Source organism: Tachypleus tridentatus, chromosome 2, assembly GCF_004210375.1.
Source record: "Tachypleus tridentatus isolate NWPU-2018 chromosome 2, ASM421037v1, whole genome shotgun sequence".
In the NCBI taxonomy this organism is placed as follows: domain Eukaryota; kingdom Metazoa; phylum Arthropoda; class Merostomata; order Xiphosura; family Limulidae; genus Tachypleus; species Tachypleus tridentatus.
Window position 1 is genome coordinate 60,125,984 of NC_134826.1, and position 27,097 is coordinate 60,153,080.

General features: G+C 34.1%; 1 long non-coding RNA gene across 2 annotated transcripts in view; it reads left to right on the forward strand.

Moving 5' to 3' along the window:
- The first annotated feature begins 247 nt into the window (after positions 1–247).
- The window catches only part of LOC143235710 (uncharacterized), a 41,475-nt gene continuing 14,625 nt past the window's right edge, over positions 248–27,097 (forward strand). The window contains exons 1-2 of one of the 2 annotated variants that reach the window (XR_013019359.1): positions 248–325; positions 16,392–16,632. This is a non-coding gene — a long non-coding RNA (uncharacterized LOC143235710). Of the gene's footprint in view, positions 326–15,784; positions 16,633–24,574; positions 24,747–27,097 lie in introns of those variants that run through there. The other variant, XR_013019360.1, reaches the window with a different exon arrangement.

The following is a 27,097-nucleotide window of genomic DNA, read 5'->3' on the forward strand; positions in this document are numbered from 1 at the left end:
CATAGTTACAATATAGGTTCTGAAAGTAAAGTAGAGTGGTATCTCGGTTCTCGAACGACTCCTTCTCGAACAATTCGGTTTTCGAACATATTGTTTGAGAAAAAAATGTCTCAGTTGTCGAACATAAACTCGGTTCCCGAACCAAGCTGTCGTGGCCCGAACCCCCGAAATAACCCGACTGATGACCCGAACGACTCTTCAACCATTTTCGGCCCATGCCAAAACATTTTACGCCATCAGCTTTCCTCAGCATAGGTAAAGTGCAGTTAAATTTTCATTTATTGTTTTTTACTGTGTTTATAGTTTTTGTGGTGACTTTATGCATGTAAGTATTATTATACAGGTATAGATAAGCAATATTTTTACTTAAAATGCTTCATAATGAGTAATTATTGGAGGTCTATAACGAATTAATTTAATTTACACTATTTCTTATGGCAAAAATTGATTCGGTTTTTGAACAGCCTTCTGGAACGGATTAAGTTCGAGAACCAAGGTACCGCTTTTGTTTGTTTACTTTTTTATGTTATACACGTATGAAGTATATACAGTGGTACAGAGGTAACTTGTGGATTTTAAACTGAAGTAGCGATTCTGCTACAAAATGTATTAGAAGAAGAATTAAAACACAAACCCTTCTTTTGTAGCTTTTTACATTTATCTGTAGCACAAAATAGGGATTACATTTTACAAATTTGTGATTGTGGTTTTAGTTAATGTAAAAGTTTTAGCTATCAGGAATATGGTTGTTCTGAAAGTTCATAGATACTGCGTTTATTCCGCGGACATTTAAAAATTGAACAAATAAATAGGAAAAAAGTTTTTAATGGAAAGTAGAAATTATTGGTTCTTTGTAGAATTGCTATAGAAGCATAAAAAATTATGAGTTAAAAACACCTATCACGTAAAGTGTTATTAACTGAATAGATTTTAAAATTATTTCATTTATACATACAGATTACAATGCCATCCACAGTAGGAACTGAAAAGTTTTAAAATCTGTCCAACTAGTATCACTTTACTTGTTTGTGAATATTTTATTGCAGCATTTCTTTGGATATTTCTTATAGCAATTCCATAAATATCTAATGATCCCCAAGTGTAATACAATTTTCAACTGTCCAATAATAAAATAATAAAACCAAATTTTCAGACTTTCCTACACCTAAGAGTAAAGCAGTCTTAAATTTTTCACTACTCTTAAGAGTAAAACATAATTTTCAGACTTTTCTACTCCTAAGTATTATAGTACTTTTCACATTTCATTGCTCCTAAGTAAAGCACAGGTTTAGACTGCTTGCTTACAAAATGAAGTACAGTTAATAATAATTATTCATAAATTAACAGAATGAAATACAATTATCAGCTTGCTCACTAACTAGAACATTACGGAGATTATAGCTGGATCTGCTATCAGAAAACTGATTTATAAGTTTTCAAACTCTTTACTACCAACACAAATGAAGTTTTTTCAATCACTGCTTAGAGCAGTGGACATTTCGTAGAATCTCTTAAAAATGAGTTGTAAATAGTTCATAAGGTGTTCCTCAATTTGCTCTACAAGGTTGCAGGCTAGTTTTTACAATATCTTGTAGGTATGTATTGATCACTGGAACTCATATGCTTTTCAGACTCATTGTTGCAAAATTATGTTGCAAGTTAAATTTAAAGTGTACAATTTTTCAAACAATTTGAAATTCGTAATTAGTATGAGTGGTCCTGTAGTAGAACGCGCATTTCGGGAGCTGGCGAGATAGGTTCAAATCCGTGCTATGTTAAAAATTCATTACCCAAAGTTAAGAGTGACAATGAATCCCTTAACTTGGTAAGGTGAGTTGTTGTTGTTGTTGTTTGTTGTTTTTGGAATTTCGCACAAAGCTACTCGAGGGCTATCTGTGCTAGCCGTCCCTAATTTAGAAGTGTAAGACTAGAGGGAAGGCAGGTCACCACCCACCGCCAACTCTTGGGCTACTCTTTTACCAACGAAGGTAAGGTGAGTCTGAATATCTATTTTCTCTTATGAACAGTATCTCAAAAGTAGGAACGGTGGCAGCTAGCCTTGCCATAAATAGTACAGATGTGTTGTACATTATAAAAAGAAAACATCCCTAGAGGCACAGTGGTAAGTCCGAAGACTTATAACGTTGAAAATGTATTTTCGAATCCTTCGGTTGCCAAAGCATAAAACACCTGTTGCGTAACTTTGTGCTTAACAAACACCATAAAGAAATCACAACATGTAGATGCAGTTTCAAAAGGAATAGAGAAGGTTTTTTGAATTTGTGAAAAGCTGCTCGAAGGCTGTCTATGTTAACTGTTGCCAATCTGGAAGTAATAGGCTAAACAACACTAACCACCGTCAACTGTTGGGCTATTCTAATCGAATAGTGGAACTTAACCCTTTTTGTGTTTGGAAATTCGCGCAAAACTACACGAGAGCCCAGTGGCGGACTTAATGTTGTGTGGGCCCACGGACTAATAATTTTTGTGGGCCTTACTTCCCATGTAATTTTACAAAAAATAAAGTTATCAATGGGCCCCATTAAGATCATGGGCCCTGAGGCTGAGCGTCCTTTAGCTCCTATCTACAAACGTCACTGCAAAAGCTCTAGTCTTCCCTAATTGAAAAACAGCTAGTCTTACACTGCTATATTAGGGGCGACTAGTGCAGATAGCCCTAGTGTAGTTTTGCGCGGAATTCAAAACATACATATTAAACTTCGTTATAATGCCGTTCGAATTACTAGAAAGTTAAATTATTCATTTTACGAAAATAGACTTCTGCGTGTTCTTTATTAACTTTAAACGTGCACCTTTAAAAATATAAAATTATAGTAAAACAGAGACAACAGAGAAAAATAAAGAAAAAGGGAAAACAAAAGGTTTAAATACGCCATTGTGTCAGTCAATCTTTTTTATTCTTACAGACTGTAGCAGACCCTGGTGGTTATGACACCCAGCTCTCGACATGCAGGTCGTGAGTTCGAATCCTGTCATCCGCCCTTTCACCAGTGGAGGAGTTATAAATTTATAGGTCAATTCCACTGTTCGTTGGTAAACAAAGTATCCCTAGAGATGACGGTGGATAGTATTGACTAGCTGACTACCTCTCTAGTCTATCACATCTAAATTAGGAACTGCTAGCGTAAATAGCCTTCGATTAGCTTTGTGCGAAATTCCAAAGAAACAAAACAAACAAACTCTAGCTGGAAATTTTTAAAATGTAATTATTTAACAATTTTCTAAGTTACCTCATACTGCTCTTAATTTAGCAATGAAATACTATAGGGGAGGCAGCTAGTCATCATCACCCACCGCTAACTCTTGGACTACTCGTTTTACCAACCAATAGTGGGATTAATCGTCATATTATAACGCCCCCACGGCTAAAGTGTGAGCATGCTGGTGTGACGGAGATTCGAACCCGCGACCCTTATATTACATTGTTTAACTAGATGTGGATGTGTCGCAGTTTCTTGAATGGTGCCTGCTTTTGTTTAAAATATGTATTTATATGCCAGTAAATCAAATGCAATGAAAAGTGTTGTATCGTTTATTAACATCTTTGGTTAATATGCATTGATTGGAAAACGTAGCTGTATGTTTACACTTCACCAATATTTGGTTTTACTACTATTTACTTGGTAGATAATACTGCAAAATATTGTTTTTTACACGACCATAACTTTCTGTTGCACGTGTGAGTGTTGAATTTATTAATTGTTCATAATATAGATGACGTGTAGCTTACTTTTAGTATATTAAAAGAAATCATTTCAATATACAATATTTCCTGAGTTGGCTTGACATTTATAATAAATATTACTTTTTAGTGACCAAAAACAGTCTAAAACATAAGAAATCGATCGCGTTTTTTTACTGTGATTAAAAATATATCTTGTATAGTGTTTCCCCTGGTTACAAATACACGATGTCAAGCTATGAAAGTATTAAGTGGATGAAAACACATGTCTTTAAGCTGAAAATGTCTTTATATCGTTGTAAACCTATGACGTTAAATTAAGAAAAGTCTGTACAAGGGCAAAGATATTATGTTAAGTCAAGAATGTCTTTCACTAGTTGAGAGGATATGATATCACATAACAATTATTTCCATTTTAAACGTTTTATGTAATTTCACTTAATTTCAAGATTGGAATTACAATAAGATGTGTTTTGTTCTAGTTTTGTTTTTGCAATGCAAAATAGAGTTATTTTTCAGTACTTTGAAAAATTGTGAAAAGTTTTTAGCATGTCAAATGAATGGGAAATTAAAAATTGAACGAACTTTTCCATCAATTGTGACCAACGAACTTCAATTCGAAAGCTCTGTAGATCTGTGTTTCTGTATATAAACATCTCGCACGCAAAACAGTTAAAAAAAGGAATCTACTCTAACGACAAATACAATCTCATGAAGATAAGCAAGGAAACTCTCCCCTCTCCCAAAATCATCTTATCTTAATCTGTTTTAGCTAATTCGAAACCTAAAAGGAAAGAACAGTGCAATAAAATTTTCACAAGGTTCTTTTAAGTATTTTATTTTATGAGTAGTTTATATAGATGATTTGGAATATAAAATGTGAGAAAAAGACAGGTGTTTATACTGCGTCATATATTAAACAGAAGTTTTTATGAAGAGCTGTAAATATGGTCCTATTTTACTGCTGTCGTCAGAGCCACCTGTGTTAGAGAAATAGTGATATCCAGCTCTTACAGCGGTCAGAGACCCGTATCGATTTTATAAAGCTCCTAACAAGAAAAACAGCTTGTACAATATATATACACAAACACTGTATTTTACTTTCATTTACTACTGCGACTGTATTTTTAACTAGACGCATTTAAATAAATTCATTTTATTGATATGGAAATGCAAGAACATATCCCTCTTTAAGGAACCAAGCACCTATAGATATAGTTCAATAGTTTACTTCCTGGGCCTTAGCTTTGTGGACTAGTGGCTTATTGGATAGCCTATTGCTGAATAAGCGATCTAGGGTTTGAAACGTGAACATATTCCGCAGTTAATTCCATTCTTCGTTTTAAAGATCTGCGTAAAAGGCCTTTTAATGGCGAGTGCTACTGTCTAGCTGCATCATTTCTTATCGGTATAGTTCAAAATTATGATTCGTTTGTTTCGAATTTCGCGCAAAACGACACAAGGATTACCTGCGCTAGCCGTCCCTAATTTAGCAATGTAAGACTAGAGGGAAGGCAGCTAGTAATCACCATCCACCGCCAACTCTTGGACTAGTCGTTTACCAATGAATAGTGGGATTGATTATCACATAATAACGCCCCCACAGCTGAAATGGCGAGCATGTTTGGTGTGACGGGGATCCTCGGATCACGAGTGGAGTACCTTGACCACCTGGCCTGAAAATTAGGAACGGCTGCAGTTAATTTAATATAAAGAACGATATAAATGTGTTGGAACAAAATGTTAATTTTGCCAGTTATGAAAGTATCGGTTTCATCATAAACATATTTCACCATGTGTGCACTATAGCATCACTTTTTTCCTTCCCCCTTTTTTAATGAAGTGCATATTCAAAACTCATAAAAATTAAGCAAGCCTGGAATAAAAAAAACAATACGCAACGGCACTGCATGATAAAAGAGACAAACTATCAAGAACTGCTTTATTTTTAATGCCCAGATGTCCGCTGAAATAACGGCTACTGGTACAATATGCGCAGATAGTTGTTTTGTTAAAGTATATTTTTCAAATATCTCACGAATTGCAAAGAGCATAAGAAATTGTTTGTAAACCAAAAGTAGGTGTTCACGTGGCTCTTTCTTGGGGTAAAATTCACAAAATGATAATATATCTTGTTCAAAAACAAGTCCTTTTTATGGTTTCTTGTCACATTCTTTGACAGAAAAAAAGCGTTTAAAAATACTGCAGTCAGAGCTAGGAAATATGGATATAGTCGAACTTATAAGAAATTTCCACAGTCTGTAGTCAGAAGAAGTGAATATAGTCGTTGTTATAAGTAATTTCCTCAATCTAGAGTGAGGAAATGTGGATATAGTCGTAGTCATAAGTAATCTCTTATTCTACATTTAGGAAATTTGGATATATTTGTGATTGTCAGTAATTTTCTCAATTGAGGTTCAGATGTGGCTATAATCGTTACTATGAGAAATTGCTGCAGTATGTAAGAATATGTGTATGTGATATCAAATTTTAAAAGAAATATTACTGTACTTGAAATATTTATACATAAATACCAAGTAATCACTCGAAAAAAGCGTTGGTTTTCACACCCTCTCTTTTCTATTTGTTTGGTTTCAAGTATATTGACTTTTATGCCATTACTCTAAATAAATATTCTTACTCGGGACAGTCGTTAAGATTTAAGTGCCTCTTTAAACTTATATTCAGTATTTCTGTCTATACAACATAAAATCCTATTTGCCCTACTACTAGCAGCAGCACACTACTTGGAAGGCTTAAACGATTGATCAACCATTAGACCAAGATCCCTTTCTTTCATAACGCACTTAAGGTTATTCCAATCCAAATTATACTTATTACCTGAGAGCCAATCTAAATATCTCCTATATGCACCAGAGAGTTCAAAATCTAGAATATGCTTTTCAAAAAGCATTAGTATGAAGAGTCATGGTCATTTAGTTTTGATGAAATAAACTTTTGGTTGATATTTTTCTGGTCACTTATTTCCACCATTCATAAACATTAAGAATTCAACTCTCTTGAACTGAAAATAAATACAATATCAAAGCGCTTAAATGGTATCCTTTTCCTTAGCCACAAATGATTTTGATGGTCCATTCAAGAGGTCGAAACGCTGGAACACTAACAGAGCCATTATTAGGTGGTGAAATTATGTAAACCTTTTCAGAAACGGAGATATGCATTATGGAGGTGAATATTACACTGGTGAAGTGCACAAATAATTCTACAAGTGTGAAGTCTCAGTCTTAGCAGTGGAAAGTTATGAAAGTAAAACCTACATATGAGATCTTCTGGTCTGATGTGGGAGTAACTCTTTATTTACGGACAATCAAACTAGTGAGAATAACTTGTTTCAATAAAATAGTTGGTTTTTTTAGAGCAAAGCCATATTGGGCTATCTGCTGTCTGTAGACTTACCGCTGTCCCATCGGGAGGCCAACAAAATTGTAGTGTAATTACCACAATTTATTTTTCATGGCTTGATCATGTTTTTAAAGCATGCATAGCTACAGTTAATGATTTTTTCTTTTAGTTCAATTCATTATGTTATAAGTATACGGTATTTGTAGTTAAAATGGCTCAAGATTCAATCTTATAGCATTATATTTCAAAATGTTTTTAGAGGACATGCTCTCAGACTCTTCCTCCCTAAAAATGACATGTTTTGAATGTCTGTAGTGTTTTTTCACACATCATGTATCACATTAATTGCGAAAATGGCCTGTCGACTATTTAAAAAAAGCTTGTTACGCAATGTTTTTCAAGAAAAATCGAATTTTCAACAAAAGAAAAAGAACAAATTACTTCTGTTGAAAAACCACAAAGATAAAATTTCTAATACTACAATGTTTTATGGTGATTAATCACGCGTTCTATGGCCTGCTAAATGTTAGTTACTACCCACACAGCAGGTCCAATTCCAATTTATTAGTCTTGACTGCTCTAAATGTGGACTTTACATCCCATTATTGGAATGAACTAGATTCAGAATTTGTACCCCTCTGTTAGAAGGGGCTAGAAATAACGTGTTTTGCTCGAAGGCGTTTCCCCACCCTTAAATGGTGAATGTTTATACAGGCCTGGAAGACAAATTCTAAAAGTTAAAGCAAATTTCCCGCTCTGTTTCAGAATTGAAATTACTGCAAACAGTGGCTCAAGATACAATACTTAGCATTCAGTTAAATAATTAGATTTTGCTTACACAACAAGTTCGTCTTTCTTACTGTAAATTGCTGGCCAGGGGCTGGGATAGTTAAAGAGATTTGCGGAAATATTATTTACATCGTCAAACTATATTTTTAAGCAGGACAATTGCCTAGAGTATATCCTGCTTATACACGTTGTTGTTTTCTACTATTACATAAATTCCTGGCAATACTACTACCTCTTCGTTGGTTCTGGCTGGGTAACGTCCAAAATATTATTAGACGGCTAAAGGAGTAAAAAGTTGTTTAAGTGGGTAAAATTAAGATAGAAGAATGAGTGATAGCAGAAAAGCTATCACTAGTAAAGAAGGTATGAAGAAAATATAAACGAAGAAAAGGGAGGAAGATAGAAGTGAGATGAAGGTAGAGGATAAAGAGGAAGAAGAGCAAAAAGTAGAGGACACAGTAATAGAAAAAAGTGAGGAATTTTTAGAACATAAGGAGATCAGTTATTTGTCTGATGTTAGTGAACTGTTGGAAGGTGCTCTTAAAAATTAAGATGAGTTTGTGGAAAGTATGTTCACAGAAAAACTTGAAAAAGATACTTTTAAGATATTAAAAAGTAAAATAACAGACATAGTTAAAATAATTATATTGCAGCAAAACGTGATTTCTCATTTACTTGGGGAAACTTCCAAGCTTAAGAAAAATATAAACATTAGAAGGGAGGAAAGTAAAATGTCAACTTTTGCAGAAATTACTAAAATGAAAGTAGAACCCCAGAGGGATGGGAGAGTGACTAGAAGAAAAAGTAAAGAAAGAAGTAAAAGTCGGATAAGAAATATACTTACCATTATACCTAAAAAGAACTTAATATCAATTGAAACCAAAAGAAAAGTGCAAAGTTTGGTTAAACCAAAAGAATTGAAAATAGGTATAAATGCAGTACGATCAATAGCTAAAGGTGGCATTTTGGTTGAAGTAGAAAAAAAAAATGAAATTAATATACTCAAAGATGCAAAGAAATTAGAGTAAAGTTTTGAAATAAATGTGCCCAAAAAGAGATATCCACAAGTAATTATTTATAATATAGATGATGATATTAGTGACGAAGAATTCACCGTTAGCATTAAGGATCAAAATTCAGAATTATTTGAAGTAAATGACATAATTACTATTAATAAGAAATTTAAAACATTTAGAGGATTCAATTGTATTGTTACAGTTGAACGAAATACATTTAACAATTGATTCAAGTTAATAAAATTAAACTTAATAGGGGAAAGTACGGATTTAAAAAATACATAAGACCCATAATTTGTTATAATTGTGAAAAATTTGGACATCTTGCCAAATATTGTAAAAATGTTGCTATTTGTTTAAAATGTGGACAAAAGGGCCATCAATCCAAATATTGTGAGAAACTAGCATATTGTGTAAATTGTTATAATCATAATAAAAAATTTAATACAAAATTTGATGTGAATCATTCTTGTATGGATTTTGTTTGTAGGATTTACCACAAGGAATTTGATCGTAAAATTTCACGTATTGATTTTGTGTTTGAAATTCTTTACTTTTGTTACTCACATTAATTTGACAGTGACGCGAGCAGCCAATCTGCAACTTAATCATGATATCCTACAAAGAAGTATGAGCAATATCTCCATAAATGAACCCTATTATTTTGAGCAAAGTATAACTCATTTTTCTCAAAGTATGAGAATTGTTTCTTGTTCTGATATCCCGAAGGCAGGGATTATTATTAATAATGAAAATATTAATTATTATGTTTTATTTTGTGCAAACAATTTGGTTTGTATTAGAATTACTTATGGAAATCTTAACATGATTGTGATTAGTATTTACTGCTCCCCGTCGGGAGTCATTGATGATGACCTTATTATGTTACAAAACCTTATTAGAAAATATAACAATGAAATTATTTTAATACTAGCTGATTTCAATGCTAAGTCGGAAGCTTGGGGCCAGAGGCCACTTGATGAGAGGGGGTTCTCGGTTACAAATTTTATGGATTTAAGTGAATTTATATTACTTAATAATTCGCATTCTATACCAACTTTCTCCTCACTTAGAGGGGAAAGCTGGATTGATTTGGCTATGATAAAGTATAATAATGAATTTGATATTTATTTTCAAGTTACCGATTACATTACTAATAGTGATCATAATATGTTAGAATTGCACTTTTCAAACTTTTATATAAAAATAAACAATAATGAATTTATAAATATAAATAAACTTAATTTGTTGGATCTGAAAATTGAAATAAGAGAATATATAAATGAGATTAAAGATGAGGTAATTAATAAGGATAATATTGATAATTATTTATTAAAAATTTCTCAAAAAGTTAGAGATTTGTTTAAACAATTCAAGGAATAAAAATAACATAAAGAATTTTGGATACAAACATACTAACTGGTGAAATAATAAATTAAAGATCTTCAGAAGTAAAGTGAGAGCTTTAAGAAAAATATTTCAAAAGACTAAAAATATTAACTTAAGACAATATTATAAATTGGAATATAGGAAACATCAAGCAAAATATAAAAAGCTAATTATTTTCACAAAAAAGAAGCTTTAAGAAATTTTATTATCAGTATTACTGGTTATAATACCTTTCGTATTCCATATAAAACCATTATGGATAAAAAGAAAAAATATATACAGGTTAATGAAATAAAGGATAAAGATGTGAACAAAAAATATAAAGGGAGCTATTAATGAGATCCTTAATTTTCATTTTCCATGGGTGAATTATGATCAATTAGCCTCTGGAATGGATCTTTGCGATAAGATACAGGAAAATAATGATAGTGATTTGAATACAGACGATTATAATATTACAGAATATGAAATTAATAAAGTTATCCGGGAGATGGGGGACATTAAAGCTCCTGGAGATGATAATTTAATGTTGCCTATTATTAAAAAATATATTTAGCTAATAAAAATTGGTTTATTAAAGTTTCAAATTTTTGTTATAATAATGGTATTTTTCTGCTAATTTGAAAAAAAGCCAAGGTGATCTTCATCCCCAAAAAAGATAAAGGCCTAATGCTTCCTAGTAGCTATAGACCAATTTGCCTCTTGCCCATTTGGGGTAAAATATTTGATAAAATTTTGAAATACAGATTGACCAACTTTATTGAGAAATTTAAATTAATTGATGATGCACAATATGAATTTAGGAGAAAGAAATCTTCTCTTCATGTATTACAAAAATTTAAAGATTATGTTTATGAAAGTATAAACAATAAGTGCATTACATTATTAATCTCTTTGAATTTTAAAAACGCTTTTAATTCAGTGGACATTATGATTTTAATAAAACATTTAGAAAACCTAAAAATACCTTTTAAGTTGAGAAAGGTGATTATTGATTTAATTCAAAATAGACAAGTTTTAATGGAAAGTATAAGTAAGAAATATAATAAGGGGATTCCACAAGGATCTAGTTTAGGTCCTATTTTGTTGAACCTTTATATTGATGGAATCCTAAAATTAAGGAGTACAAATAATACGTACATACAAGCGTTTGCTGATGATACAATCATTTTAATGCGAGCAAAAGCTTCATATTTATTTCCGCCATTGTCTGAGGACATATTAAATAAGATTAATAATTGGATTTTAAACAATAATTTAAAACTTAATATAGACAAATCAAATTTTATTTTAATTTATAAAGGTAAGAATATTACACATATACCGACAATTACTATCAATAATAAAAGAATTAAATTCACTAAAGAACTGAAATACTTAAGTATTATAATTGACATGAAACTAAATTGTTTAGCACATCTTAATTATGTTAAAAGTAAAATAGCTAATATTATTCAAAAATTGCCCGGCATGGCCGAGCGCGTTAGGCGTGCGACTCGTAATCCGAGGGTCGCGGGTTCGCATCCCAGTCGCGCTAAACATGCTCGCCCTTTCAGCCGTGGGGGCGTTATAATATGACGGTCAATCCCACTATTCGTTGGTACAAGAGTAGCCCAAGAGTTGGCGGTGGGTAGTGATGACTAGCTGCCTTCCCTCTAGTCTTACACTGATAATTAGGAACGACTCAGGTTTCTCCTCCTGGATGGGGGTTGTGCAGTAGGCTAACAATGTGCTCACTTAAAAAACCAGCCTGTTAATGAATCCGCAAGCGATTGCGGCCCTATGTTCCTTCATGGAATCGAGTGGCATAATAATAATTCAAAAATTAAAGCAGATTTCAAGAGCCACTTGGGCCCTGAAACCAAACATTTTGAAAGATATTTATAAATTAAGTATAGAAAAAATGATAACATATGGATATAAGATCTGGTTTGAACATACAAAAAGGATTAAAATAAAATTTTGCAAATTCAAAGAATTGCAATGTTACCGATTGCAAAGACATATAAAACTGTAGCTAGTTTAACATTAAATACTTTAACCGGGATTCCCCCTTTGGATTTAACACAATAAGTTGATGTTAAGTTATATGAACTGTTTTATCTTAAACGGAATATTAAAATAGAAGAAGAGTTAATTGTATCAGAAAATATTGAAATTCTAACGGAGCTAAATTCAGCTCCTTGGATCAATCATAGTTTTAATTGGTACTATTATGAAGATCTAAAACAATTCAGCAATAAGTTCTATACAGATGGTTCAAAAATTAACAGTAAAGTTGGGTGTGCTTATATATATATTTATAATGATGAAATTAAAAATGAAAGTATGTTTTGGTATTTATGGCTGAACTTTTTGCAATTTTTAAGAGTATTGATTTTATGGTAAACAACAATATCTATGAAGCGGCGATTTATTCTGATTCAAGGTCATCATTAATGGCACTTAATTCATATAAAGATAATAATCATTTAGTTAATAGAATTAAAGAACATATAATTTACAATAGTCTTAATATCACTTTTGTTTGGGTTAAAGCCCATATTGGGATCATTTATAATGAAATAGCGGATCTTAAGGCTAAGGAAGCCACAGATAAAACGGATATTGATGTTGAATTTGGTTATAATAAGGAACAAATTAAAACAAAATTAAATAATGAATTATTTTCAATTGGCAGTAGAGGTGGGATGACGCCTCTGATGGAAGATTTACTTATAAATATTTTAATAAAGTAAATTTTAATAGATGCAAAGGAGATTTTTATATTAATCAAATTTTAACGAATCATGGGGGTTTTCCAGATTATCAAGCAAAATTTCACAGAAAATCTAGTTTATGTCTCTGTGGAGAGATGGGAACACAAGAACATATAATTTTATATTGTTAAAATTATGATTATATAAGAAGTAAATACCTTCTAAAAAATTATCTTAATTGGGAATTTAAAATTTACCGTTAGATGTGGGAGCAGTAAATGATATTAGATGTATTATTTCTGCTATTTTGGAAAAGCTATGTTGAAATATGTTTAATTATATTTGTGTTTGTTTGTTACTAAGTATGTAACTTTGTTATAGTACATTGTAATAATTTTGTATATTGTAAAAAAAAAGAAGTGGGATTTGGCGACAAATCTTATAGACCAGTGGTTCTTAACCTTGTTTGAGGTACAGAACCCCGAAAGTTTCGTACTTGCATTCCCTGAACCCTTCGTAATTGGAAAAATAAAATATGATGTTTTTCAAATTCAAAACATAAGTAGATATTTTATTAGTGCACAAAATGAACCATGAATCAGTTGCACACAATATCACCGTGTTCAAAGAACAAAACCAACAAAACATGAATTTCACACAAAAACAAAACATAACTCAATGAATATTTACTGCAAATCAATGTGACTTTTGATGTTGCCTTTCAGAGACAAGTTCAGAAATGCGCGGCTTTACCTTGGCAAGTGTCACTCTCACATCATTTTAACAACAAAGTCTGTTCCTTTTCTTCGATTTTATGTCTACCATCTTCGAAAAGGATTGCTCGCAAAGATACGTTGTAACAAACGGTATGAGTATCTCAATGGCTTTCTTAGCAATAAGAGGGTACGCTACAACTTGGTGACACCAAAACGTTGAGAGCGTTGTTGTTCTGAAAAGTTGCTGTTGAACCTGACTCTGCTGAAGTTCAATTATTTTGTCGAGGTATTCATCATTGACATCTGCTGTCGCAATACTAAACGTGAACGGCTGTTTCACCCATTCTGGATATGACTTTCTGGTGGAAAAGTATCTGTCGAGAGACTTTGCGAGTTCATCTAAGTGCATCGCAATTGCTTGTTTCAGTTCCCCGGGTACAGAAATGTCTCCAATTTCAGACACATCTTCGATCTTACTTACACAGTCGTCCAGCAGGGGAAAGTTTGTGAAGTTATTGTTCTTTGTTCGTCGTTTCCATAACGGTAGCTTTTTTAGAAAAAACCTTCAGGTTTTCTTCCGCTTCGATGATATTTACTCCACCGCCCTGCATCTGTTGATTGAAATCATTGAAGATATCGGCCATGTACGCCAAAATGAGAATAAACTCGGACTTTTCGAAGCAATCTGCATGACAATGTTGGTGATCTCGCAAAAACAGGGTTAATTTCACACCCATGGCAAAAACACGATTCAGCACCTTTCCCCGAGATAACCACCGAACGTTAGAATGGTACAGAAGTACTTCGAATTCAGAACCCATTTCATTACACAGCTCTTTGAAGATGTGGTTCTTCAGGGCACAATTTCACACAAAGTTCACACATTCCACTACAATTTTTAATACTTCTGCCAGTTCTGAAGGCAAGGTTTTTGTTGCCAACGCATGCCTGTGCAGAACACAGTGCGTTATAATGATGTGTGGTGCATCGGTTTTCACCAGCGCACCAAAACCAGAGTTTCGTCCCAGCATGACTGAAGCTCCGTCCAAACAAACTGCAGAAACCATATTCCACGAATGATCGTTGTCTCTGAAGAAGTCATCCACAAGTTTCTTCACGTCGGCTGCCTTAGTTGTTGTTGTAAGATTGTTGTTTATTTGTTGTTGAATTTCGCACAAAGCTACTCGAGGGCTATCTGTGTTAGCCGTCCCTAATTTAGCAGTGTAAGACTAGAAGGAAGGCAACTAGTCATCACCACCCACCGCCGACTCCTGGGCTACTTGTTGTAAGAATCTTACAAAATAAAAAATCTTCTTTTATCTCGTCGTTCTTCACATAGTACATGAATACAACAAGCTGGCTTTGATTGGAAACGTTGGTGGTCTCGTCGAGTTGAAGGCTGAATTTTGCTCGGCTTGAAATCAGATCTGCAACTACTTGAGCCAAGATGTCATCGCTCATGTTATCTATGCTGCTGCTGATGGTGTCATTTAAAAGAGGAATTAGAGATAACTTATTTTCAGCAGCTTTTCCCAACATGATATTCGCCATCTTCAACGCAACTGGTTTTACGTGTGCTTCACCAATGGTGTGTGGTTTGCCCTGCTTTGCGATCAAGTAGGTAACTCTGTACGATACTGTGAGGATCGGTTTGTCGATGGGTACAAAGCCGAGAACATGCAAAGCAGCCTTTTCATCGAACGTGCCTCTCTTTATCTTGAATTCAGCAAGTGTTGTGTTCTTGTATTTCCAATCTCCATGCAGCTTTAAGGAGTGTTCTCTTTCTCTTAGTTCTGCCGGTGATAGACTAGATTCTAGTCTATATTAGACTATTAGAAAATATTAGTCACTAACATTCTAGTCACTAGAATTTCTCAACTTGGCATTGCAAATCATGCATTGAGGACGCTGACTCCCATCATGTTCCGTTATACACGTGAATCCATATGTACGTATTCGTCCGATCACTTTCTGTTTTTGCTCGACGTAGTTAGTATAAAGGGATTGAAAGATTAGGAAAAAAATCACAAATGACGCACGATTATTACAGTCACAAGTCGACTACTAAGCGCACAAAGTTCCCTGCAGCACAGATATTAAGGCGAAGTGATGTGACGTGATCAGCCGCAGCCAATGATGGCCAAGTGGAGCATGACGTCACGAATCATACGAGTGGGGTGAACGGAACGGACACACACACAGCGTGTGCGTATCTTGACCTCTGCCGAACCCCTGAGATTGACTCACCAAACCCCTGGGGTTCGATTGAACCCAGGTAAAGAACCACTGTTCTAGACAGATGAAGTCTTATTGTTGGAAAAGTTAGGTTTTCTCACTTTGATTTGCCCTACTGGCCGGGTTTGTGAGATTTGGTATTTTAGTGGTTATTGAGCAGTATTGCTTCGCAGCGGCTTAATCATTCTTCAAATATACAGTAAGGGGTGGGTCGATAGTAGTTTTGGTTACTGTAAATTGCTTAATTTCTAATTGAAAAGGGGATAAAAAATGGAGTTGTTAACAGTTCAGATTAGATCACAATTTCTTTAAATGCTTTAATAAGATTAGCTTACATTAGCTTACTTAGTTTAGAAGTATTTTCAATATGAACAGAAAATCGTTATTCATTCTATAAAATTAATGCACTAGCTTCCACATTCATCGCCATGACATGTACATCTGACATTAAAATTCCTGTTTGTTGAATTTCGCACAGAGCTACAAGTGAATTAGTTGTGCTAAGCATCTCCAATTTAGAAGTGAAAGGCTAGAGAGAAGCTAGCTAGTCAACACCATCCACCACCAACTTTTGAGCTACTACTTACCAACGAAAAGTAGAATTGACTGCCACATAATAACACCCCAACGGCTGAAAAGGCGAGCATCCGTGATAGGATTCAAACCTACGACCCACTGATTGCGAGTCCAGTGTCATAATCAACAGGTTATGCTTGTGGGTAAGTAGAATACGTACAAAAATAATGTTTTAAAGCAAATAAATGCTTAAATTAAGTTTCTTAAACTATGTGTGTGTGTGTTTTCTTATAGCAAAGCCACATCAGGCTATCTTCTGAATCCTTTTACATTTTAAATTAAGAATCAACTAATATAGCACAGGTTCAAAGGATATCAATGTGTCTTGGTTTTCATATAAGTTTCTTCGGTTAAGTCACTTAGATTACATTTGAAAGAAAATAACTGAAACTTTACTTTGTAAATTTCAGATTTACTAACCGAAGCAAGCAATTGAATATCTAAAGCGAACGACCATTAGAAAAGAATATAGATATGTGTTTACATACATGCGATAGCAAGTTCAAGATTTTAATCATTTCTTAACAAGAAGAATGCAATATTTACGGAAGTCTAGTGTTCTGTTTCAGTTTGAGTTCAAGGTTCATTAGTGTGAAATTCACATTGGAAAAATATAATTTCTACGTCAGACACATTAATGCTTTGAATTTAAGATTTGTATTTAAGCACAAAGCTACACAATGGGCTATCCGTGCTCAGCTCACCACGGGTATCAAAACCCGATAGCTAGGGTTGTAAGTCCGCAGACATTCCGCTGTGCTGCTAGTGGGAATTTGAAATGAAGAACTAGTGTCATTAACATTATTAAGATGATACTTGGAACGAAGGACTGGTGCCAGGAACTTACTTTTTTTGGGGGTAGTAAAGTAAAATAAGTATATTTGATAGATTGTGTTGTTGTTAGGCTTAGGATTCCTCTACAGTAGTAGTGTCTGACTTCTTACCAATACATTTATAGATAAAGGAGCAGCGCGCTCCCTACCTGTTTTCAAAATAATATATGTATATATAATCGAATTAGTTAAACGTATGTACAACAAATTTTTTAAATTATAGAAAACATAGGGATATTATAAATACAATACGGTTCCATTCTTCTTGTCGAAAGTCCACTTAGGCAAATTCAATTACTCTAAAACTTCATTTGACGAGCCGAACTACCTTTCCCTATTTTTATTATACTGTACTAGTATTCTGGGTAAAAATCACTTACAATTTTGGCGCGAGTTACCGCAATTGTATACTGGCCTTCCAGTAATCATTTGGTCTTGTTTCTTCAAAATATCCTCTGTTCCTTTTGTCAAATTTGCATTCAGGCTGATTCTGTAACTCTAGAACCAGGCTTCGATGGAATAAATTGTTATTCTTATTTCCTTTTCTACTGTTAGTCTTACTCTAATATATTATACGTTAGGCCTATTATCGTAACGCAGGTAACTTTACGCCGAATTTCTCCTTGTCCGAAACTTTACTCTCTCCTGCAATTGTCTTCGTTTGTCTGTTTCCCGCTCATCTCTCACTATTTGTATGTTTATTATTAAATCATCTGCTCTCTATATTCTCCAGATCAATGAGTTACAAACGCAACTTCCAATAATCGTCTGCTTTAAACTGTCTTATAATAGAAAAACAATAATAAAATATTCATTCACAAAATAAACTAATTAATAATATCTATACTAAACAGTCTTTCACATAATGTTAGATGCATTATTAAAATGATGCTTGGAACGAAGAACTAGTGTTTACCTATTTTAAATAACTTAATCTAAGGACTACTTTTCACTCATTTTTTTTATTAAATTCTGTTACTTGTTCTTAGTTAAAAGGCTACTTAATATTAACCTTTCTGTTAATATTAAGATTTTCTTTGCGTGTGTCCAGAATTGGAATCCACGGATTTATGGCTAGAGATTCGTTGCTGCAAGAAACGGAGCTTTTCTTCTGAACAAATCAAGGATATAATTTTTTATTCCATTAACAATACTGAAATAATATAATAGACTATTTGTTATAGTAAATCAATCTAATTCACAAGAAACCTATAAAAAATGATCGAAGGATAAGGAATCTTCATTTAGGTAAAATATCTTGTGATTTCTTCCATGTTAGCCTCAGTTTTAATAATATGATGCTAAATAGTAAAAAAAATAAATGAAACACGTTGTTTATTGTTTTGCTCACTGTTTGTTAGAAATACATTACGTTATTGATATTATTTCCTGCAGCATGTTTCCGTTATTATTATCTTTAGATTTGTTTCATTTGTTCTGAATTTTACACACAGCTACACCAGGGCTATCTGTGCTAGTCGTTCCTAGTTTAGTGGTAATAGATTAGAAGGAAGGCAGCTACTTAATACCATCCACCGCCAACTCTTGGGCTATTTTTGTCTCTGTTTTAGGCTTTTAAAGAAGCTTGTGCTAAGTCTATGAATACGTGTGTGTGCGTTTTTTTTCTTATAGTAAAGCCACATCTGAGTATCTGCTGTGTCCACTGAGGGAAAATCGAACCTTTGATTTTAGTGTTGTAAATTTGAAGACTTACCGCTGTCATAGCTATACGAGGGCTATTTAGGTTAGCCGTCCCTAAAATAGCGGTGTAAGGCTAACCGCTAACTCTTGAGTTAAACTTTTATTAACGACAGTCACATTATGACGCCCTCACGGCTGAAAGGATGAGCATGTTTGGTGTGACATGGATTCGAACCCGCGACCTTCGAATCGAAGGCCTTAACCACCTGACTACGCCGGGCCTGTGTGTAATCCGCTTTTTTTCAAGTTCAAAAACATAAGGCAATTTTTGATTTTTGTATTACTTTTTCTTTACTGTTTTAAAAAATAAACTTTCACCTTTAACAATATCACAATTATCATGTTTCCGCCATTAACAATATCCCATTCTTCACCTTCTTGAACAATACTTCAATTCTTCATTTTCATTGCCTTGAACAATACATCAATTTTCACTTTTACAACAATAACAACCTTGACTGTTACATGTGGTCTCCAAAATTTTAATGTTGAATGAAATCATATAACAACTTACTATAATAATCATTTGTTATGTACAACATAACAACAGCATGACCAATATAGTAAACAGTCAGACGTCTCACTCGTTTTCATGGCCAGGTGATTAGGACACCCGACTTGTAATCTGAGCATCGCGGGTTCGAATCGAATCCCTGTCGCATATTCACCCTCTCAGTCGTGGGAACGTTAGAAGTTAAGGTCAAATCCATTATTCGTTAATAAAATAGTAACCGAAGAGTTGGCAGTGAGTGGTGATGACTAGCTGTTTTCCCTCTAGTCTTAAACTACTAAATTAGGGACGGCTAGCGCAAGTGACCCTCGTGTAGCTTTGCGCGAAATAAAAAAACCAAACCGGATTACACAATTCCAATTGAGAAATTGCCGAGTAACGCACGTAGTAAATCATTATTTTCCAATATTTAACATTATATTACCACTTCTACATGAATAAAGAAATTTCGCAACAAAAACATTTCTACATTATTCATTTCTTTCTTGAAATCGTGTCGTATTTATCTATACATCTCAACAGAGTCGCAAACGCACAGTTGTTCTCACGATTCGACAGAATTTACCATAATTATCAGAAATGCGCAGACTGCAATGTCCTTGGAATGTAGGAATGGGAACATTTTGAAGAAAAACTAACCAGGCGTTTCAGTTATGGTTCCTAAGTTCTCACAATTTTGAAAAGTTCCGGCTAAGAATTTTTTTTTTCTCTATTCTGGTAAATGTACCAGTTACAAACAAGTTTTTATTTTATTACAAGTTGGAAAATTTATGCAGTAATTCTCAATTGCACCTATTTATCTATGGCAATCTTACTTTTTTAAAATCTTACTACAATATTTTGACAAAAAAAATCTTCAAATTTTACTTTTAGACTTTAGCTCCCCCCCACCAAAACCTAAATTTATATATAAAAAAAAGACCGCCAAAACTGAGGATGGAAGGCTTGACTAAACCGTTTTATATGAAAATCGATATTAAAACGTAATGATTCTTTCAAAACAATAAATAAATTGAGATATTGGAAATTTCTAAATAGTTACCACAAAATAAAGGTTTATGGAGTCCTCAGGATCTCTGGATTTACATTAAAAGTGGCATGAATATGAGTTAATTGAAACCAAAATGTGCAAAATGTCTGTTTAGCGCCAATTTTCACTAGTATATAACTAGATGAGCTATATCGATTATTTTTAGCTATTATGAAAGGACGTTAAAGAAAAAAACAACAGCAAATAATGATATGATTTTAAAAACCACAAAGAATAGAATCAAGTCTATTGCAATATTAATATAACATTTATCAGGAAATCATTATTGCAAGCCTATGCACATACCAGTTTACATAGATATTTACAAATATACCATATAGACATTACGCATTGCTATACTTTTGAAATTAATGTTTAAATAAATTTTTCTTATATGAGAGCCTCCTGTTAACACAGCTCCAAATCTAAAGACTTATAATGCTAGATTCTGGATTTCGATACCCTTGGTAAGTAGAATACAGAGAGCCCACTGTGTAGCTATGTACTGAACTCCAAACAAATACTGAAACCTAAGAAAATACACAGCCGTGCATTTAGTCAGTTTAGTCACAATATGAAAATACTTACAATTTTAGTTGCCATGTAGATGGCAGCAAGGTTGGAACATGGCATGACCGATGGTGTGGCTTCTTTTGAAGTGTAAAAGGCTAATAATATGTTCTCTTTGTCCGATACACAGTGTGAAAAATGTTGAAATTTACTTTAATCTATAGATGGTAGATAACATACAAAGGTAGTAACTAAACTGGTATGAACCACGAAATGATGCCATATAAAGATTTTTTTTTTATAATTTCGCGCAAAGCTACACGAGGGCTATCTGCGTTTTACCAACGAATAGTGAGATTGACCCACCCATTATAATGTCTCCACGGCTGAAAGGGCGAGCATGTTTGTTACAAAAGGGAATCGAACCCGCGACCCTAAGATTACGAGTTGAGCGCCTTAACCACCTGGCCATGCCGGTTCCCATACGAGGATAGTATAAACCAAAAAATCATATCATACGAAGTTAGTAAGTATTTGCTTTGTTTTTGGAAGTAGTATATTTTGATTTCTCTCTAATCATACCTACAGTACTTACACCATTCTACTTACAAGCATTGCAATTAATAACCTTAAGTACGACATTGTTGCTTGGAAGCATAAATTTATGCTTATGATATATAAAGGCAATCGATTACATAGTTTTTTTAGGTATCAAATAGAATCAAATTGCTAAATTATTTTATAAAATTTATCTTATAGTTGGCAAGGTTCCCAAACTAAAGATGCTACATTTTAAAATCTTTGTTTTTCATCTGAATTTTAAGTTTCATAAGTCCTAGGTTTAAGACGTGATGCTATTGAACACGTTCTTCACTTTCAGCCATGAACACGTTAGAAATGTGGCAATCAGTATCATTATTCGGTTCAAAGAGCCGAGCAAATATTTTTGTGACAGCAGATGCTCAAAATTAGGGAATTTTATACTTGAATTCTGGGAGGGGGGGCAGACCTCTGACTCCGATGTTTTGCGCATGTAAAGTGCCTTTCTTGTTGAAAATTTCTATTCCAGTTAGCCTGGCATGGCCAGGTGATTAAGACGTCTGACTCCTAATCTGAGGGTCGCAGGTCCAAATTCCGGTCGCAACAAACATGCTCACCCTTTCAGCCGTGAGGGCGTAATAATGTTACGGTCAGTCCCACTATTCATTTATAAAAGAGAAGCCCAAGAGTTCACGGTGTGTGGTGATGCCTAGTTGCCTTTCTTATAGTCTTACACTGCTAAATTAGGGACAGCTAGCGCAGATAGCCCTCGTGTAGCTTTGTGCGAAATTCAAACCAAACCAAACAAATCTATTCCAGTTATTGAAATGTATATACAAACGCTTAATGAATAAAATCCCTCGTTGGCTTCAATTCCGGCGATGTGCATTTCACAGATAGCTTATTACGTGAGTAAAGACGTGAAGACAGCTGTCTTCTCTTTATTAATGTATACAAGTAAGAAGCCTTTTCTTAACATTCTAAACATCGAATACAAAGATTACAACTATATCGGATAAAACAAAGGCAAAAACGTCCACTAGTGTCCTTCATAAACTGCTTCAGAGAAACGCACTAAACACACTTTATATGCATCCTGAACAAAACTGAAACATCATACATACAATTTGTTTCTGTCTTTTAAGGCGTTCGACTCGTAATCCGAGGGTCGCGGGTTCGAATCCCAGTCGCACCAAACATGCTTGCCTTTTCAGCCGTCAGTGTGTTATAATATCACGGTCAATCCACTATTCGTTGGTAAAAGAGTAACCCAGGAGTTGGCGGTGGGTAGTGATGACTAGCTGCCTTCCCTCTAATCTTACATTGGTAAATTAGGGATGGCTAGCGCAGATAACCCTCGTGTAGCTTTGCGAGAAATTAGAAAAAACAAACTTTCAATCAATATCCTCATATATGTTAAAATGGTATCGTTATTATAGGGGGTTGGTCATTTCCTTTCAAGAATCAACAGGAACTCCAATTAACGATGACAAACGTGAATTTGTGTGATGAATTTTGCTATAATTTTAATAGTTCAAACCTATTTGGTTCGTAAAGACATTAAAAAACAACAACTTTGAAACCCATTGCTTTTACGATTTTTCTGACTCCTTTTTACCCCATTGTTAATTTCTAACACGTTCAGGTAACATAAATTAAAATGAAGTTTCTGTAGTTCGTATTAATTTTAAAACCCTTTACCAAGATCCTTCTTAAGAATGTAGTAGATTTATTTTCATTTAAATTGAGTAGGTAAAGAGCTTCTAGATTTTATTCCCTTTTTAATAAGGTTGATGTTCGAGTACATCGAAATTTCCTATTTTCCGCGAAACGCAGGTTTCTGAAATGCTATACTCTGAATAATTTCGAACACGAACATAGGAGGAAAACAAGTGAACAAATGAAACAGACTATATATTCATAAATGTAAGTCTTAGCTTAAATGGGCGACCTTTGATTCGTTATATAAATATAAAGAGGCCTGGTGGCTAGGTGGCAGTGGGTGGTGATGACTAGCTGCCTTCCCTCTAGTCTTGCACTGTTAAATCAGGGACGGCTAGTGCAGATAGCCCTCGAGTAGCTTTGCGCGAAATTCAAAAACAAACAAACCCTTCCCTACTTTATTTCAGGCCAAAATTTTACTGCGATATTCTACAATCCTTCATTCAAAGATAATTCCATGTGAAACTATCATGTCAAACTAAATTTTACAAGTATTTATGTATGATCTTACTCAATGAGGCCATGGTAAAAATAGGAACAAGCAAGAATAAATCAATGGAACAAAATTCATAGTACATTGTTTCTCTCTTTCTACAGTATAGGTTTAATATAAGTTTATCATCTTCATACCTTCATCACCTACACGCAGAACACCTGCACAAAAATTTAAACGAATATATTCAGTAGTGGTAACGGATTGGTAAAATATGAGAATATTAATTTTATTTGAACAACACCAACGGAAATGTCTAATTGTGAGTTTTCCGGATGTGTCGAACAAAAAATGACAGTCCGATACCATTAATAACTGGGTAAATCTCGGTGCTCTTTTACACCCTTCATATTTTCTGAGAAGAAAATAAGCCCATGTAAAGATATAGATAAATCCCTTGAAAGATATGTGGTAAACTAATAAGACAACAGTTGTATTTAATGACACTTTTACGTTCTCGTCTTACCAAACCTGCTCGCTTTTTCAGTCGTGGAGTCGTTATAATTTGAAGATCAACCCCTCCATTCGCTTGTAAGAGAGTAGCCCAAGAGTTGACGGTGGGTGATTTTACTAACTGCCCTCTATAACGTCCTTCACTGGTAAATTAGAGGTGCAGATAATCCTCATGTAGGTTTGTGCGAAATTCAAAATAAATCAAATAAACCAAGCAGTGTCACCAAATAAATAATAATTAAAAGACTTTGCTTCATGAGAGAAACTTACACATTTTACATATTTCATCTAGGTTGCGAGCGAACAGACTTCGTCAAGCTTACATTTAACATTACAAGTATAATGAACTGCACTTGTTAAGCGTAAAGCTACACAGTAAACCAGCTGCCTCTGTTGTTTCCACCGCAAGGATCGTTGGAAGTTTTCAAACGTAACGCTGAACCACCAGGGCAAGTTGATGAGATGTAAATACAGGTTTAATATTTGTTTGTTTCTATTACTTTAGTACGCCTAAATTTTGTTTTTCCGGTGGTATACGTTTGTATAAGAACAGAATAATTATCATCTTTTGTTTGTTGTTGAGCGCAAAATTACACAGTTAACACAGTGCTAGTTAACCACGGTTATCATAACCCAGTATAAGAATGTGTCTAAACTATCGAAATGTCAAGTTTACGTTGGTTTGCAAAACTTTTTTGTGTTTCTTACTTTGTTTCTATATGATTAATATCAACTTTATATTTCTTCCTTATTATTTATTACTTTATCCGAGTCTAAACCAAATAACGCATTAACCTAATGCCAACAGAATGCCTTATGTTTAGTTGGTTTTTTTTTAACATTCAGCTTAATTTGTTGTAATTTTAAAGTTAATTATGTTGTTGTTAAGCGGAAAGCTACACAATAATAAGTTCTCTGTGATTTAGCTACGGCAAGTATCAAAACCTGATTTTTAACGTTATAAGCCACCAGAGCCACTGGGTTTGTTTAGAATTAAGCAAAGAGCTACACAATAGACTATTTGTGTGCTCTGCTCACCACGGGTATCGAAACCCGGTTTTTAGTGTGTAAGTCCAGACATACCATTATGCCACTGGAGGGCGAGCCAGAGGGTAGTACAAACTTCAAATATTAACAAGCAGTTCTGTACAAATTTGATATTTGTAGGGCATTATAATTTTATGCAAAAATTATGTTATTGCACTATTTGATAATTATTCGACAATGAGCGTGTTAGATTTTTTTCTGACTTTTGTCAAATAGATAAATAATAAATCGGAGACGAATGATTATGCCATATCTGTCGATTATAAAGCAGTCTTTGAAAGAGCCATCGCAGTTTTTTTTTCCTTGTAATGATTTTTGCTGCTTTATCGCCTAGTTGGACCGTTTTTAACTCTTTCATTACTATCATTAATAAATGTCCCACTTTAGGACACTGTCAGAACAAGAAAGAAAACAATTTATATTTCCTTGAAAATAAGGCATTCTGTTTTGAACTTCCCAAAGTTTACCAGCTTGAAATTTCAAGTAAGTAAGTTGTTTGTTTGTTTTGAATATCATGCAATGCTACACGAATGATATCTGCGCTCACCGTCCCTAATTTAGCCGAATAATGGAATTGAATGTCACATATAATGTCCCCATGGCTAAAAGAACGAACATATTTGATATGATAGGGGTTCGAAACCGCAATCCCTCAGATTGCGAATCGTGGGGCTTAAGCACGTAACCATGCTGAGTCCTTAGGTACGTAATGAAATATTAGAACAAGTGTGTTTTTGTTTGGTTTTTAATGTTCATTTAAGAACAAGCTGGTGCCAGGAAAATTATTTATGTTTTAAAAACGTCCCTCCCCCCAAAAAAAAAGAGTTCAAAAGATTTTGAACATCCACAACTTGGTAGGGCCACATTTATATGATACAATCAAGATTTAGCACGTTACCTAAATTTTCGCTCGTGGTATAAGTTGTGGATGTTAATGTCCAAAACCCGAACTCATAAATATGACTGAACACCTTCAGCTATTTTAGTGTTATGGTCGTGACAGACAATCCCGCTCTTGGGTTAAGAGTAGCCACATAGGCAAGGGATAATGCTGAATAGTTACCCTTCCTGTGGTCAGTAGTCCAAGGTTAGCAATGGATACGTTTGAGCCCACCTCTAGCACAAGGCGATGCATATGGATAAAATAAGAATTATTGTAATAGTAGCCGAATCTAAAAACCAAGAATTTCTCGGAGTAAGAGTTTGTTTAGAATTAAGCATAAAGCCACAGAATGGCTATCTGTGCTCTGCGAGTATCGAAACCTGGTTTCTAGCATTGTGAGTATACCAACACCGTGCCATTTGGGGGCCGGAGTAACAGCCCAGAGAATCTCTGGACACTGAGTCGCAGTGTATTACAGCTCTAAATCTATCTTGCAGACCACTAAAAAAATCTTACACTAAGAAAGTAGAAAAACTGTTATTATTTATATGAGATTTGAACAAATACATGATACGAGAAGGCACTTTGTTAAAACTCTAATCCTTAAGGTTTAAAATCACTCGTTTCCTTAGACTCCTAAATCGTAGCCTCGAAGGCAACGCTCTAAGTTACGTGTGAAGGGTAAAATTCTCTCTCTCTCTTTTCTGGGATTTTTACAGTTAGACGATGTATTTTATTACTCTATATCACTGGTGGCGAACCTATGGCACACGTGCCATATATATCTATATATATAATGATGATCATTATTGCCAAATGCAGTAACGAATGACTTTTTCCAATCCGGGATCACTGAGAAACGTTCACAGGAAACGTCTCACGCCC